We start from the raw sequence: 13,907 nt of genomic DNA on the forward strand, positions 1-13,907 counted from the left end.
AAAAAAAGAAAGAAAGTTGGGGCGTGGGAGTATCCTGAAAACCTATTTATAAACCTTTTTATAATCCCTTTTTTATAGCGACTCATCTCCTTTACACAGACTGATGTAGCCTCTGCCTCTCTCTCATAATATAAATATTTAATTTAAAAGCCAAGAAAAACACTTTAAAAATATTCCTCTCAAAGCAAGCTTGGTATCGAAGCTTTACAAAAACGCAGGTTGGAAAATCAGCCACAAAACTTCAGACCTTTGCATCTGTACTCACAAACCAACATTGAAAGGAACACAACTTTTTCAAAGTGATAAAATTCAATTTATTTCACTCAAAAAAGGGTAAAGAAATATTATGACTCATACAGCTTCCAGTCTATAGAAATCCTTAAAATATGTTATTGCATGCACTACCCTTCAGCAAACCTCAAATCTTTGAAGCATATTGTTATAGAATATACCAATGATTTGTAAACACTGATCAACATACCAAGAGGATGTTGTACAAATACTGGTATATAGTCTATTCATACAAAATATACAAGACAGATAGAGTACGTAAGTTTTCCAGTGAAAAAAAACCTTCTGACTGCCACCCAGCCAAAGTGGCGGCCATGTTGGATTTAAACAGAGAGGCTTTCAGTTAGTTTATCAGGCAGCAGGAGGTCACAGATAAGAGCATGAAGAGGCTTTTATACAAGATGTGAGCGGCTGCTGTGGAAAATCAATACATGATGAGCGCTGGGAAGAAGCAGAAAGAGAGGCTTGAAACCCGTCTAGAACTGCTGGAAACACGTGACCGCTTATCCAACCCTGGAAATACGAGTGTTAGCGTCAGTCTTCAGCAGTTATGTACATCCACACGGAAAAAGAAACTATGAGATTGCTGTGTTCATAAAAAATAAAAAAAAGACTGTTTTGAACGTTCCCTGAAAAAAAAACACTGACTCCGCAAAAAAAAAAAAAAAAAAAAAAAAAAAAAAGGCTTGGTAATTTTGTTAAGTGACTTTGGTGGATTTAAATAATTCCTACTAGGGACATAATGAGATTTTGAGGAATGAGATCTTGCAATATTAAATTGCCATGATATCTCTTGTCAAAGTGAAGCCTGACTCAGTGGCCGTCAACACGAGTAAAATAAAAGAAGCCCAAGATATCAAGATGAATAATTTAAACGTAACTCTATAAATCTATTGCTTCATTGCAGTCGTCAAAGAAGTCAGATTTTGAATCTGGAAATGACATTGGCCTTCAAATTTCAGAACATTTTACACATGCAACAGCGCTATTGCGTCTGAAATTGGGGCTGGAGGAGCCTCCGACGTTGCTATTCAAAATTCTTACCTTAGGGGGCGCTGTGTTTCATGTGACCAATTTACAATTCAGACATTCCACTCGCTCAATGCAAAAAGAAATGGACTGAGATTATTATGTTGACGTAAGACAGGAAGATGTTCTTGGGTCAGCTGATACGTAGCAACAACGTTTTCATGCTAGCAACGGAGAAGCCACCACTACTAAATAGTTTAAATAAACTCATTTTGACGACTTAGTCAAGGAAAAAACAATTATAAGGACAGGCGAGATTCAAATGATTTGTAAACACTGATCAACAAAATTTAGCATTTAGGTATGACACTAAAACAAAGAACTTTAGACAGTTTTTAGCAAGTCTGGACTTTATTCGATCACCTGTAGTCACCTCAATATTTCCAGTCTATGTTTGTTATGAAGGAGAAATAGATTAATACTTTTAAATTACTTGTGTATTGAAGTCAGACCATTGTTACAACATCCGTGTATATTGCATATCTTAGTAAGACACAGTCGGAGATTCATAAAACCTTTATTTTATTCAGTGAAATTCAGTATTTACTAGTTCATGCATGAAAAACAAAATATATGGATTAGTGAAATCGGACTGGAAGATTCTACACTGATTGCACATTTTTAAAAAATAAAATAAGGTTGTTGTTTTGTGAAACATTTACTCTGTGAAAAAACAAGGTTTTACAGTTGTGCCAAAAATATTGGAAACATTCTATCTTGTCCTCATTCCAGTAAACAAATGATCATGCATTTGGTTAACTAGATCCCCACAATTGTTGACACGGCGACACTTCTGCCGCTTCTGCTAAAGTTAATAGTTTTCGGTCCGAAAACAAGAAACATTTCTGATAAGGCCAACCTGTGCATCCGTTTTTCTGTGGGCAGCAAGCAGAAGGAAGATGATAAATGATAGGAAAAAAGAACTAAGAAATCATTTGTTTAGCAGAGTGGTACATCAAACTGAAACTTAAAGCTACAGTGATTGCTGTGTGGGGGGGGGGAAAAGAGGATATTGATAAAAGTTGATTCAGAATAGCTCAACCAGTCAATGCTGCTTCGTCCACATTTTGTGAACCCTACCTAAATCCCACTGCGTTTGTTCTGTGGCCATCTACACTGCCTCAACACACAGAGACGCAGCTAATACGCTCAACAAGCCATCTGGTCACACCGTCTGCAAGTGTCCATCCCTCCACCATGTTACCACTGCAGGAGCTGCATTATATAACCATCTCTACATGAGCCAGCGGGCACGAAACGAAAAGGAGCGATGGGTTTATGAACCGAGGGGCATGGATTCATATTCACATGTCAGCGGGGACAAAGACCGTCTTACATTTTCAGGTAAAATCTGAAGCATTTATCTGAGAATCTACAAACTTTAGCATGTTAGCGCTTCTGGAAAGACAGCACGAGCTCTTTAGATTGTTAACATTAATAAAACATAGAGGATGCGTCTACTTTATATTCCTTTCAGATTAGATGTAATGTAGTTCTCCCTTAGATAGAAGCCTGATGTTAGATTTATAGCTACAACTTACAGATTGTACTGACTGATTATTCCTAGCAGGTCCATTCATTAGTAAAAACCAATTATATAACCACAACAACTGACCCTACATTGCTCATGTTTAAGAAGTCTGTTTAAGAAGAGACATTTTAAAGATTAAATGAGCTAAACATCTTGATATGCAAACCTTGTAGAAAATCAGACCGAATCAAACTTTCTTCTTTTTTTGTAATTAAAGAGGAAAAATAGGATTGGTTTCTGTATTTCTTTTATTTCAATTATTAATTTTAGCAAATCCTCACAAATCAGAACATGGATTTTACATTGGCCCTAATTAATGCTACTTTAGGCATTACTTAATTATTAACGCTTCATTTAACTGCTTCCTGTTAAAAACGTTCATAACTAACTGGCTTGAATACATGAAAGAAAAAAAGATCTTGTTTGTAATACAAGTAATAGTTGTGTAACAAGAGCTGGTAATAAAAGATGTTGCAATATTAAAACTTCACATTGTTTAAGATGTCCCTTGAGGTGACTGCTATCTCGCGAGTGCTAGCTAGTTGCAGTTAGCATGGCTTCACCCGTTGGAACAGAAAATGGCCGAGCTACTTCTAAATGACTTGTGTGGCAACATTTTGGGTTTCCAGAAGGAATTGTAAAAGTTGACAAAGTGACAAAAACGACTCAAATAATACGAAAGCACTGCAAGATGATGCTGAAGGAGGCAGAAATCACAACCGACAGCTGGATTTATAGGGGTACGCTAAGCTAATCAAAGCGCACGGTATCAAAAGCAACTAGGAAATTGAAAAATCTTGTACTGCTGACCTTAAATGGTGTGAAAAGATTTGAGAAATCATAAAAAAAAGACAACCACTTGTTGAGTTTGCGGGAAAATGAATAAAAATGTAGAATATGGGCCTTTTTGCAGCTTACATTTGATCTTTCAAGTTTTCTAAAAAAAACAACATTAAAATGTCGTCCCATTTTGTCCACATGAGCTCCATGTTGCGTCTCATCTTGTGAGTTTTAGGTATCGCTACAAAAAAAAGAGCATAAGCTAAAATAACTGGCATCTAGGGCTGCACAGAATGTCGCAATTTTAGCGTTATCGAAGTTATTGCTGCACACAATACAAGTACTGAGAAGAAATGCCTGGGCTGCAATAAATGTTTTTTGCAGTCCAGGCATTTAAATGTTTTACAAGAGAAAGAAAAAAAACAACTAGGCAACCTTTCAATAAAAATGTGAAACAGAAGTAATCAATTTTTTTTCTCTAGAAACTGGATAGACTTCCTCATGTCTGGTATTTATGTTTCCTTCCTGCTTCCCCCAAAAGCAGGAAGGAAGCAACACCTTTCAGTTGTTTAATTATCAGAAGTCATATCATAATCGTGACTTTCGCCAATATCATTTATCATCGCACGTTGTCCTTCATGTCGTGCACCTCCGTTAGCATCGCTTCAGAGTTTAAAGCTACACCCACACTAGCAACAATTCTTCACAAAGTCACACACATGCAGATCAAAAAGTGAGAACACTCACTTGTTACAATATGTAAAAAAAACAATTGGTCACATATTTGGGATCAGAGAAGTTCAGCCCATTTTTTAAAATTATTTTTTACGTTTTCCTCTTGAACTGGATCCATCCTAACCCTATTTTCCTCCTTCTTACAGAATGTGCCATCTGATTCTGAAGGATTACAGTCGCCGTGGTGGACTGGCTTCCATCATAGCGCACTCCCTCCGATTTATCCTTATCCCAGCAACACATGACCAGGGCTGAGAGGGAAGGATGCTCAGACTCTAATGAAATTCCTCTGCGCTTCTCCTCTAATTCCTCTTCAACCCACCCCTAGTTTCAATTTCATCTTCCAGCCGTTGTTTAGTTCTGACATCTGCCTACTTGTAGACGCAGCGCTCTTGGCTGTGAACCCATCGCTTGAAGATTTACACGAGAAACATTTGCTCTTTTACTCTTCAACAAAACTTTTGTCGGACTAATCTTCTGCAGCTGAACAAGCTAAGCCCGTGTGACGTAAAGTTTGTCATCTGTGTCTGCATGCGGGGGTCTCGGCAGATTTTTGAGATCACGTTGGCGCAACAACAAAGTCGATGTTTAGGAGCGGCCATCACACACGCAACAGCAGTTCAGTCAGGAGGAATGGGACGTTTTTACAGCAAACCGTTGTGAGGAGTTTCTGGAAGGTCGGTTTAGTTTAAAAGATAATTTCACCAAATACTAGGTAGGCAGATGTGAGTAAACCTCTGAATCTAAAGAAAGTTTCAAAGAATAAAACAGTTGTGATATTAAACAAATTTGGCCTGTTGTAATAAATCATTTAAAACACAGGTGTCAAACTCCAGTCCTCGAGGGCCGCTGTCCTGCAGTTTTTAGATGTGCCACAAGTACAAAACACTGGAATGAAATGACTTAATGACCTCCTCCTTGTGTAGATCAGTTCTCCAGAGCCTTAATGACCTAATTATTCTGTTCAGGTGTGGTGCAACAGAGGCACATCTAAAAGTTGCAGGACAGCGGCCCTCGAGAACTGGAGATCGACACCCCTGATTTAAAACGACCTCAATAAATTCCATTTGCGTGATTTATAGTTTTTCTCTTTTCTCTCTTTCTACCAAAATCAACAAAAATCTTCAGTCTGGTGCTTTGCTCTCAACTAGCCCCTTTTTTCAAAGGATACTTTTATTTACAGAGATTTCTTAATCCAATATATTTGTTATTTTGTTTCTTTATTGTGAATATTTAAAATGTTTTCCGGTTCCAGTGTTAAATGCTCAGTAGAATTTAAAGTTTTGTTGATCTTTGAGAATATGCTTTTCCATTATTACGCCATTACCATTATATTACTTGAAAATGGTCTCAAAACAACAATATTATCGTTTATCGCAATGACTTCTGGGACAATTTATTGTCCGGCAAAGTTCATCGTGACAGGCCTAAAGCAAATGGAAATAATTTTGATAATTTTGAAATGGACAAAAATCTGATTTAATGTCAGACAATGAGAGGAAAAGAAGTACCTCTTTGCAATACAGTGAATGTAAATATTTGGCTTCATCTATATTTTCTTCCATTCATGAAATTGGTTATATATTGAAAAAAATTTTTATATGCATCGGATCTATCCCCCATATGGGGTTTATATATGAAATATTACGTACATGCAGTAATTGTGACATAAAATTATTTTTCATATTTTTGTAAATTTCATCTGCATGTAGATAAGCTAACAGCCACATGTGGCTAAAATCAAGTGAGATTTTATAAAGCAACAGCTCAAACGCTTCATCTTTTATTATCCCAATAAGCAGTTTGACACTTCAAACTGTAGTGTTGTAATATGTGTAAAATCTTCAGCAATAACTTCCATTTTAGCATTAAATCATCATTATTTATTAGAAAGGCATTACTGAAATAAATACGTCAATTATGAGTTAATAAGCAAGTTGCATAGCAATTCTTCTCAATTTTCGACAGATGTCTTCTCTTTTTGACTGTTATAACTGACCATAAAAGCATCCTGCATCTTATGAATCAAATAAAAAAAAATTAAATGTGCTTAGAAAAGAACAAAAAAGAAAAACAGCTTCCATGAAATGCCATCTGTGATGAAAACAAGAGAAAAAAGTCACAGAAGTCTTCCAGCTGATGTGCAAATATTTCCAGAGAGCAGCAGCAGTCCATGCAGTGAGCATTATAGAACATGACCCAGATAATGTCAGAGGCTCGGTCTTATTTTTAGATGAACTATAGCCAGCAGGCAGAATTGGTCATTCTGAATAAACTCATTAACAACAGTGCAAAGATTTACCTTGTTAGAAAAAGAAAGAAAATCATGCAGTAGTACTAAAGAAAGAAAAACAACCTTCATATTCTGACAAAAGACAATCTACAGTAGAGTCCAACTTTACGCTAAATTCTGAATCAGCTCATAAACAACTTTCCAGTCACAAATCAAGGCAGAGTTGACTTCCTGTAGCCGCTATCAGTTGCAGAGCTTCCTCTTCCTCCGTTTGGAAAGGTCACGGTAATAGAGGCATGTCGGCCTGTAAAGAAATGTTCGGCGTGGAGACGCCGCTCGCTTTACTGCTGCTGCTGTCGCGGTCGGCCGTGGCCGTGCTTCACTTCCTGCGCCGTGAAAAGTCACGGCAGGCACGGCTAACATTCCAGTTTGAATAGCCGGAAGGCCGCTGAGCCAGCTTTGCATGAGTCCATTCCTCCTGACAGTTTTGTAGTTCCTCCACGTTACGGAGCCGGGGCCACGCTAATAATAGCCTCCGACTTAAAACTCAGAGAAAGAAAATGTGTTTCCAATAAAATTTCTCTTTTGTGCAACTAATTGACAACCGTGTACATTTTTCTTCTACAAATTTACTTGATTAAAGTATTTTTTTTAACTCAACACACTTTAAAAAAAAAAAAAGCTACATTCTGCACAGCAAAACTGATACAGCTATAAAAAGGGTCAAACACTCAAGGGCAGCGAATACTTTTGATAGACAATGTTACAGCTACTGTTACAAAATGTAACAGTAGCTGTAACAAAACATTCTGAATACTCTGAATAAATGTTTAGCAGAGATTAGTAGCTGGATATTTTAATCCAGCTAAAATCATAATGAAAGACTTTTGCTGCTGAGGGAATTCCCAGTGATATCGTCTAATCTGTTCGAGTTTCAGCTGAGAATATCAAACCATTCGATAAAAACCTAGATTTAAACTTTTACCATCAAATTAAATATGAAGAACAAATTACAGCTGCAGTTCTGTCTGGATACTTTCACGAAAAAAAAAAACAGCTAAAAAAAAAAACATCTCCCGCTATCTTTTCAGGAGCTGGAAACTCCTGAAACTACAACAAATTCCAACAAAGGCTTGGAGCAAACACGCCTTTGTTTTGACCTGCCTCCGTTTATTCCTGCCTAAGCCGTGGCTCAGTGTCCCGCCTATTAAAGGTCCAGAACTCAGCCGAGAGGCCGCTTTCAAAGACCCCATTTCCTGCTTACATTTCCCCGGTTCTCATGGACCTTCACCATCTTTCACTTAAAATCCAGATTCAGAGCAAAAATCACCCAACTGGTTTGGTTCTGAACAAAGTGTTCGTGAAAACCTACCTCTCCTCTAGACATTTTTTCTGTTTAACTGAACTAGGGTTAAGGGTTTTTTTCTCTTTTGTATGTGTATGTTGGTATATTTTATGTGATGTTCTACTTATTGGTATATTTTATCTTGGTTTTATTGTGGATTTTATGAAAAGTATTCATTACAAAAGCAGGCATAACAGAGAAAAAGAAAAGCATTAGCTACCTGAGCAGACAGCCCAGCTAGCTGGCCATGCTAATATTGGCTTCCTATACCTGCTTCCCAATGAAGAGCAGAAAATGTAATATCCTTCGCAAAAAGCACTTAAAATCTATTTGTGAATTTATGTTTATTCTATTCAATGATGGCATATTAAAAAAGGAGTAAATTCCTGCCAAAATTCTGAGAATGATCTCAGAAATGTTCTAGACAAAAAACAGGAAATTTCTGAGCTGCAAAAGTCAAAAACTTGCACAAACAATTCAGTCATTTTGAGATTAATTGCAGAAATGTCAGAGAAAAAAAACATGGACATTTTAAAAATCCCAAAAATAATTTTAAAAAAATTTCACTTTTTGGAAACGTCGAAGTTTTTTCTAGAAACATTCTGAGATTAAGCTCAAAATTTAAGTTAATTTTTTTTTGACTTCTCCAGTTCAGAAATGTTCATGTTTTTATCCCAAATTTTCTGCCTTTTTTTGGCTGACATCTACTCCTCCCTTTTCCTTCTCTCTCTTTCAAGACAATGTGTTAACATAATATTTGAACATAAAGAACTACAGCTACACAATGTATCCACTGCAACGACTGCTGCTTTGGATTTTGCATTTTATGTGCCCCACATTCCCCCTCTGCATGCAGAAAGCCTTTTCAATCAGCTGGTGGTGACCGTGATGTCAACACTTCGAATAAATTTTAGTGACCAATGTGCTTAAGCTGACGGAGAGGGATGGGAGGCTTGTGATAAAGGAGCAGAAAGAAAACGATGAGAAAAATGTAAAAAAATATTTCATGTTCAGTTAACATTAATATAAATGCAAGAGTTACCTTTTCAGTTTTCAACAAATATAACAGCCTATGCTTATTGTCCTTATGGGGCTTGTCTTCCTTACTCTGTTTTAAATGAAAGGAAATAATTACTATTCAGTGGCTTTACCAGTTTTGTAGCCATGACGATAGACGTAATCAACAGCAGGCGTAGCTTAGATCAAGTCAGGATAATAATACTTCAGATTATATTCATTTCCCTTTTTAAATACTGTAACTAACAGTATGGAGAATCCTACATGATTCATGAAGGTGGCATAAATCTGGCAATATATCGAGTGAAAGCATTTAACACATTAAAAATACAGAAGAACCAAAATGCATGTGAGGCTCTAAATGGAGTCCCTGGAGGCTAAAAACACCAAACCTCCGAGCATGAACACTCAGACCGATGACTTCTGAGTGCAGGATCTCCCGTGCATTTGGTGCCTGCGCATCAACGGGGCTCTGCTTGGCTGACGACCGGCTGGAGGAAAGCCACACCCAGATTCACTTTATCAGCGACGCGGAGAAGAAAAACAAGCATCTTTTCTGTGCCAAGGTCAGATAAAGAGGTGCAGAGGAAGTGAAACCGACTCGAGGGACCGCGCGTCATCTGTACCAAAACCGTAAATAAAATTCATACCTCTCACTTCCGGTTGCTCCAAAAGCCGTTTCATACCTAGTTTGACTTGTTTTGAGGTCCTCAGCTTCACTTGTAGCCTATATGGGAATCGTTACATTAGCATGGCAACCGTTTCCTGTCTGCAGCTTCTGCCACCCACTCCATTCAACACAAATATGAACCTCAGAGCGCACGCTGGGGCTGATTACTGATGTTCAGCGCACATGAACCTTTCACCTGCGATGCATAACGTCTGACAACGGAGTTCCCCTGATGTGGTGAAGCGCACCACATCAGGGATGCTTGAGTTACAAATAAAGTAGAAGAGACTGCTACATTGCAAACTAGTACAGCCCTGATATGGACAGTTTATCCTAGTAAAGACTAAAGTTAAGAGTTTTATTGTACATTTCTGCAGATGAAATTTATTAGGACGGACTTGTTCACGTGGCGGTTTTTAAATCAGTGCACTGTGTTTTGAAAACGATGACATTTGATGGACAAGTGTTCACTAAGATCAATACGCAGCCGGGTAATTAAGTGTGGATTTTAATCGCATCGTTTCGTCAGATACAAACGGTGACGACGACAGTAACTTTGCTTCCATCAAAGTTTTATTTATGCGCATGTTGAAGTATCACGTTAGAAAAGGCTGATGGAACCTGCAGAATTTGAAATCATTTGCTTTAATATTTTTTTTGGCTTTTCCGCTAAAGGTCGAGATGGAAACACATTTGCCAAATGAGTACTGAACATTTAAGTCACTTGAGAACGCGCTCGGCGTGCACTGGAGTTGCATTTCTTTCTCTCCGGCATGTCGCGTCGCCAGTCCCAGGTAACAAGACTGAACAACTACAACTTGCCTGGCAGCAACACATTCCTGAAAAGCTCTCCGGGTTTTTCTGAGATGTTTGTAAATTGTACATTTCTGCTGTTGTCCAACCTCTATTTTGTTTATTACAGCCATGCTAATGTAATGCGACATCTGACAAAATTGAGTAGCCTGGTTAATTCGCTCTAAACTAGTAGATGGGAACACGTCTAATTAGCATTTTCTTCTTTTATTTATTTATTTTTTTCCTTTTTCTACAATATTTTCAAAGTTCTCTCAAAATTTGCATGACATAGCTGCTAATCATCTTCTGAATTTTCACCTATACGAATCCGTTGGTGCCTCTTTGCAAACTTTTCATGATTGTTTTTTGGGGTTTTTTTGCACTTTTACCTGTATAACTCCTAATGAGTTACATTGTTTATTTCATCTCTAAATGGCCTTCACTGTCAAATTTAAGTGTATTAAAAATACAACAAGAAGATAATATTACTGAACATAATCGCTTGTATTAAGCGTTAATGTTCTAACTACAGGGGGAAATAAGCTGTTTTTTAGTCTCTGTTGTTGCAGTGATGCCCATGTTTCCCTTATTATTTATAAAGAAATATTATCTTTCCAGTCTACATTTACAAACCACTTCCATGTGTTTTACGACAAACATGTATGTACAAGTAATTACTTTAAAGTGTATGTTTGCATAAAAACAAGCAAATGGAGAGGGAAAAGTAACGAAAAGACTTCAAAATTGTTACTTTATGCCTTTTGTGATGTCATCAGAGGTATGGGCACTTTTGTAGGTTTTCTATTGATAAAATAACAAACTACAGCTAAATCAGGAAAGGAATTGAAAAACTGACAATGAAATATCATTCTGTAGGTGTTTAAATATATCGCAAGTGAGTTTGACTGATTTTACCAAAATGTCTGGCAAGTAGCTTTAATATATGCAAACTATATAATCCAGAAAGCTTACAACAGACCCTATTTGTATGTTTGTCTATGTTCATTAGTTCAAATGGAAACTTTGGGAGTTTTGTTGGATAAACTGATGGAGTGGATCTGTACCAACATCAAAACGTCTGAACATTCCCTCCATCTTAACTCTGTTTTTTGTTTGTGTGGGGTTTTTTTGTCCCAAATCTCAGCTGGACTTCTCAAAGTTCTCACAAACGGAGCGGTTATTTATGCCGCTACATGACAGGGGCGACAGGAACAGGGCTGTGGTTTTCTAATCTAACCATCGCACCAAAGCCGCCAGCTCTGACTGTGGCTTTGGTGCGACGGAGGAGGAGGAAGTCTGATGACTTCCTCCGTTTCACTGCTTCCCCCGCAGACGTCCACACACTCGCTGCAACAAGCTCCGGTCCTCTGGCCCACTTTTCATGGGGGAAGAAAAACAAAATAGCTGGAATCCGTTCGCGCTTCCTCAACCTTTCATGAACTTAAAGGAAATATGTCTCGGCGAGCTTGAAACGATTAGAGGAGCGGAGATTTCGGGGGAAAAAAATATAAAAAAACAGAGGCAGAGTAAGTCTTCAATTCTAAATGGGTTAAACCATTTCCTCAGAAAGGGGGATTTCCAGACCCACCAGCTGTGAGTGTGGTCTCACCCCCAGAGGCTTTTTAAAATCCAGTTTTTCTCTTTTAGGTGATTTAATTTCCCATTACTTTAAAACAAAAACATGAAATATCTAACTTCCGTACTCGCTTGTAATGCCATTTAAATCATCTGTTCTTGTTTGATTCCTGTTCTGTAATGGTAGAGTTCTCTACTCTCTGTAGACAAACTCAGTACATTGTGCACACATTTACACTTTTTAAAAACACATTTCCCGTCATACCTTCGGCATGCGTTTGTAGAGAGTGGGGGGATTTTACGTGACAGACTGGAAGGAAGTATTTGCCAGAGGTTCTCAGTTGGATTTAGATCTGGACTTTGATTGGGCTTAAGCATAAACAGCAGATTCCCCTGTATTAAGCTCCATCTGTCTTCCAATCAACTCTGCCAACCTGCTGGAGAACAGCATCCCCACACCATGATGCTGCCACCATGCTGAGTTTGGAGGAACACATTTCCTCTTGTTACCCTGCAGCTATAGTTTGCATATCAGATGAAATAAGTCTACTTTGGCACCAGGGCACCTTCTACAACACCTTTGCCGTGTCCAGCGCTTGTAGCAATCTGCAAGCAGGATTTTTTTTTTTTGTGTGTGTGGTTTATATTTCCGTCATATTTATTTTTAATTGTTGTGTTTTATTTTGGATATTTATAATGTCTTTCAGTGCGACGTGTTCAATTCAAGTTTACTAGTCTTGGAGAGGACTAACTTGCATCATTATAGTGCCATCAGTTGAAAAATGTCTAAAAACAACAATATCATCTTTGATCGCAATAATTTCTGGGGCGATTTATCGTCCAGCACAATTTTGTTATTGTGACGGGGCTGAGTGTGAATATGTCTGCAAGGCACAGCATTTAATGACCAAATGCCTCTTTGCATGAGTCCAATAAAAACGGTGCAATAACACACTCATCAATGCTTTTCCCAGTCTTTTTTTTTTCCATACAGCTAATTTGAGAGCTCCTCTTTCTGGTGTGCTGCTTCCTCCTCCCCTAACGTCACGCTCAACAGCTGCAGCACCTCCGTCGGTCACCCTCCTCAGCCATTCGCTGGTCAAGAAAGCGCAGCAAATTGCCAAGTGTTGGGGATCGAGCGAACCAAAACGCAGATAAAGACACACACTCACATGCAAGTTACTGGGTCAGATTCAGTCAGAACCCACGTGGCAGACGTGGGTATGATTCACTAAATCCTGGGGAACTAAACCCAAAATGTCACGTTTAGTTTGTGTTCCAGTCCGTCTGAGCATTTCCACAAACACTCGACTTTAATGAAACGTTTACTGCCGCCGCCGCCGGGGCCCCCGCCCCCAGTCGCAAGAAGAGGAAAACAACTCCACAGAGCAGGTCAACGTCTGCTTCTCGGGGAGGGCGCGAGAGGGGAGGGGAAGGCTGGCTCCCAAAGCAACAAAAAAATCATAACCCAATGAATCCACTGTGCCTAATTAGGAGGAGGGCTTCATTGTTCAAATTATGGTGTAACAGCAGAGCGGGCAACCACAAGAACTCGCCTCGGGGCCTGCTTCACCGTGCATAAAAGCACCAAATTGAAGTCGGACTCAAAGCGATTTCGCTTACTGCTCGTTCATACCCCCTCAGAAGCGGAGACCCAACGGACCTCGGGATCGTTCCGCGGCTGCTGACGCCGTACGGTACGGGTGCTGGGCCCGACGCGTGCGTGCGAGAGAGCTGCCCAACAGGCAGCGGTTTCAGAAAGGGTCCTGCATATTTATTCCGCTGAGTAACAGAAACAATTTTAATTGGGTTGGAAGAGCCCACATTTTCCGACCCAGTTCTGCTGCAGCAGCTCCAGTTTTTTCCACCGGCATACCGGGCTGTGTGTGCGTTGTAGAGTCGGGCA

At 38.9% G+C, this 13,907-nt stretch overlaps 1 protein-coding gene and 1 long non-coding RNA gene across 8 annotated transcripts in view; one reads left to right on the plus strand and one right to left on the minus strand.

The window, feature by feature from the left end:
* Positions 1 to 13,907, minus strand: part of LOC114148813 (mitogen-activated protein kinase kinase kinase kinase 4-like) — a 98,299-nt gene that overhangs the window by 80,446 nt on the left and 3,946 nt on the right. The gene's annotated exons all lie outside the window — the stretch shown is intronic.
* On the plus strand, positions 1,695 to 5,183 carry LOC114148817 (uncharacterized). The gene is made up of 2 exons (XR_003596355.1): positions 1,695 to 2,664; positions 4,513 to 5,183. It is a non-coding gene; the product is annotated as an uncharacterized LOC114148817 (long non-coding RNA).

This window comes from Xiphophorus couchianus, chromosome 7 (genome assembly GCF_001444195.1).
Source record: "Xiphophorus couchianus chromosome 7, X_couchianus-1.0, whole genome shotgun sequence".
In the NCBI taxonomy this organism is placed as follows: domain Eukaryota; kingdom Metazoa; phylum Chordata; class Actinopteri; order Cyprinodontiformes; family Poeciliidae; genus Xiphophorus; species Xiphophorus couchianus.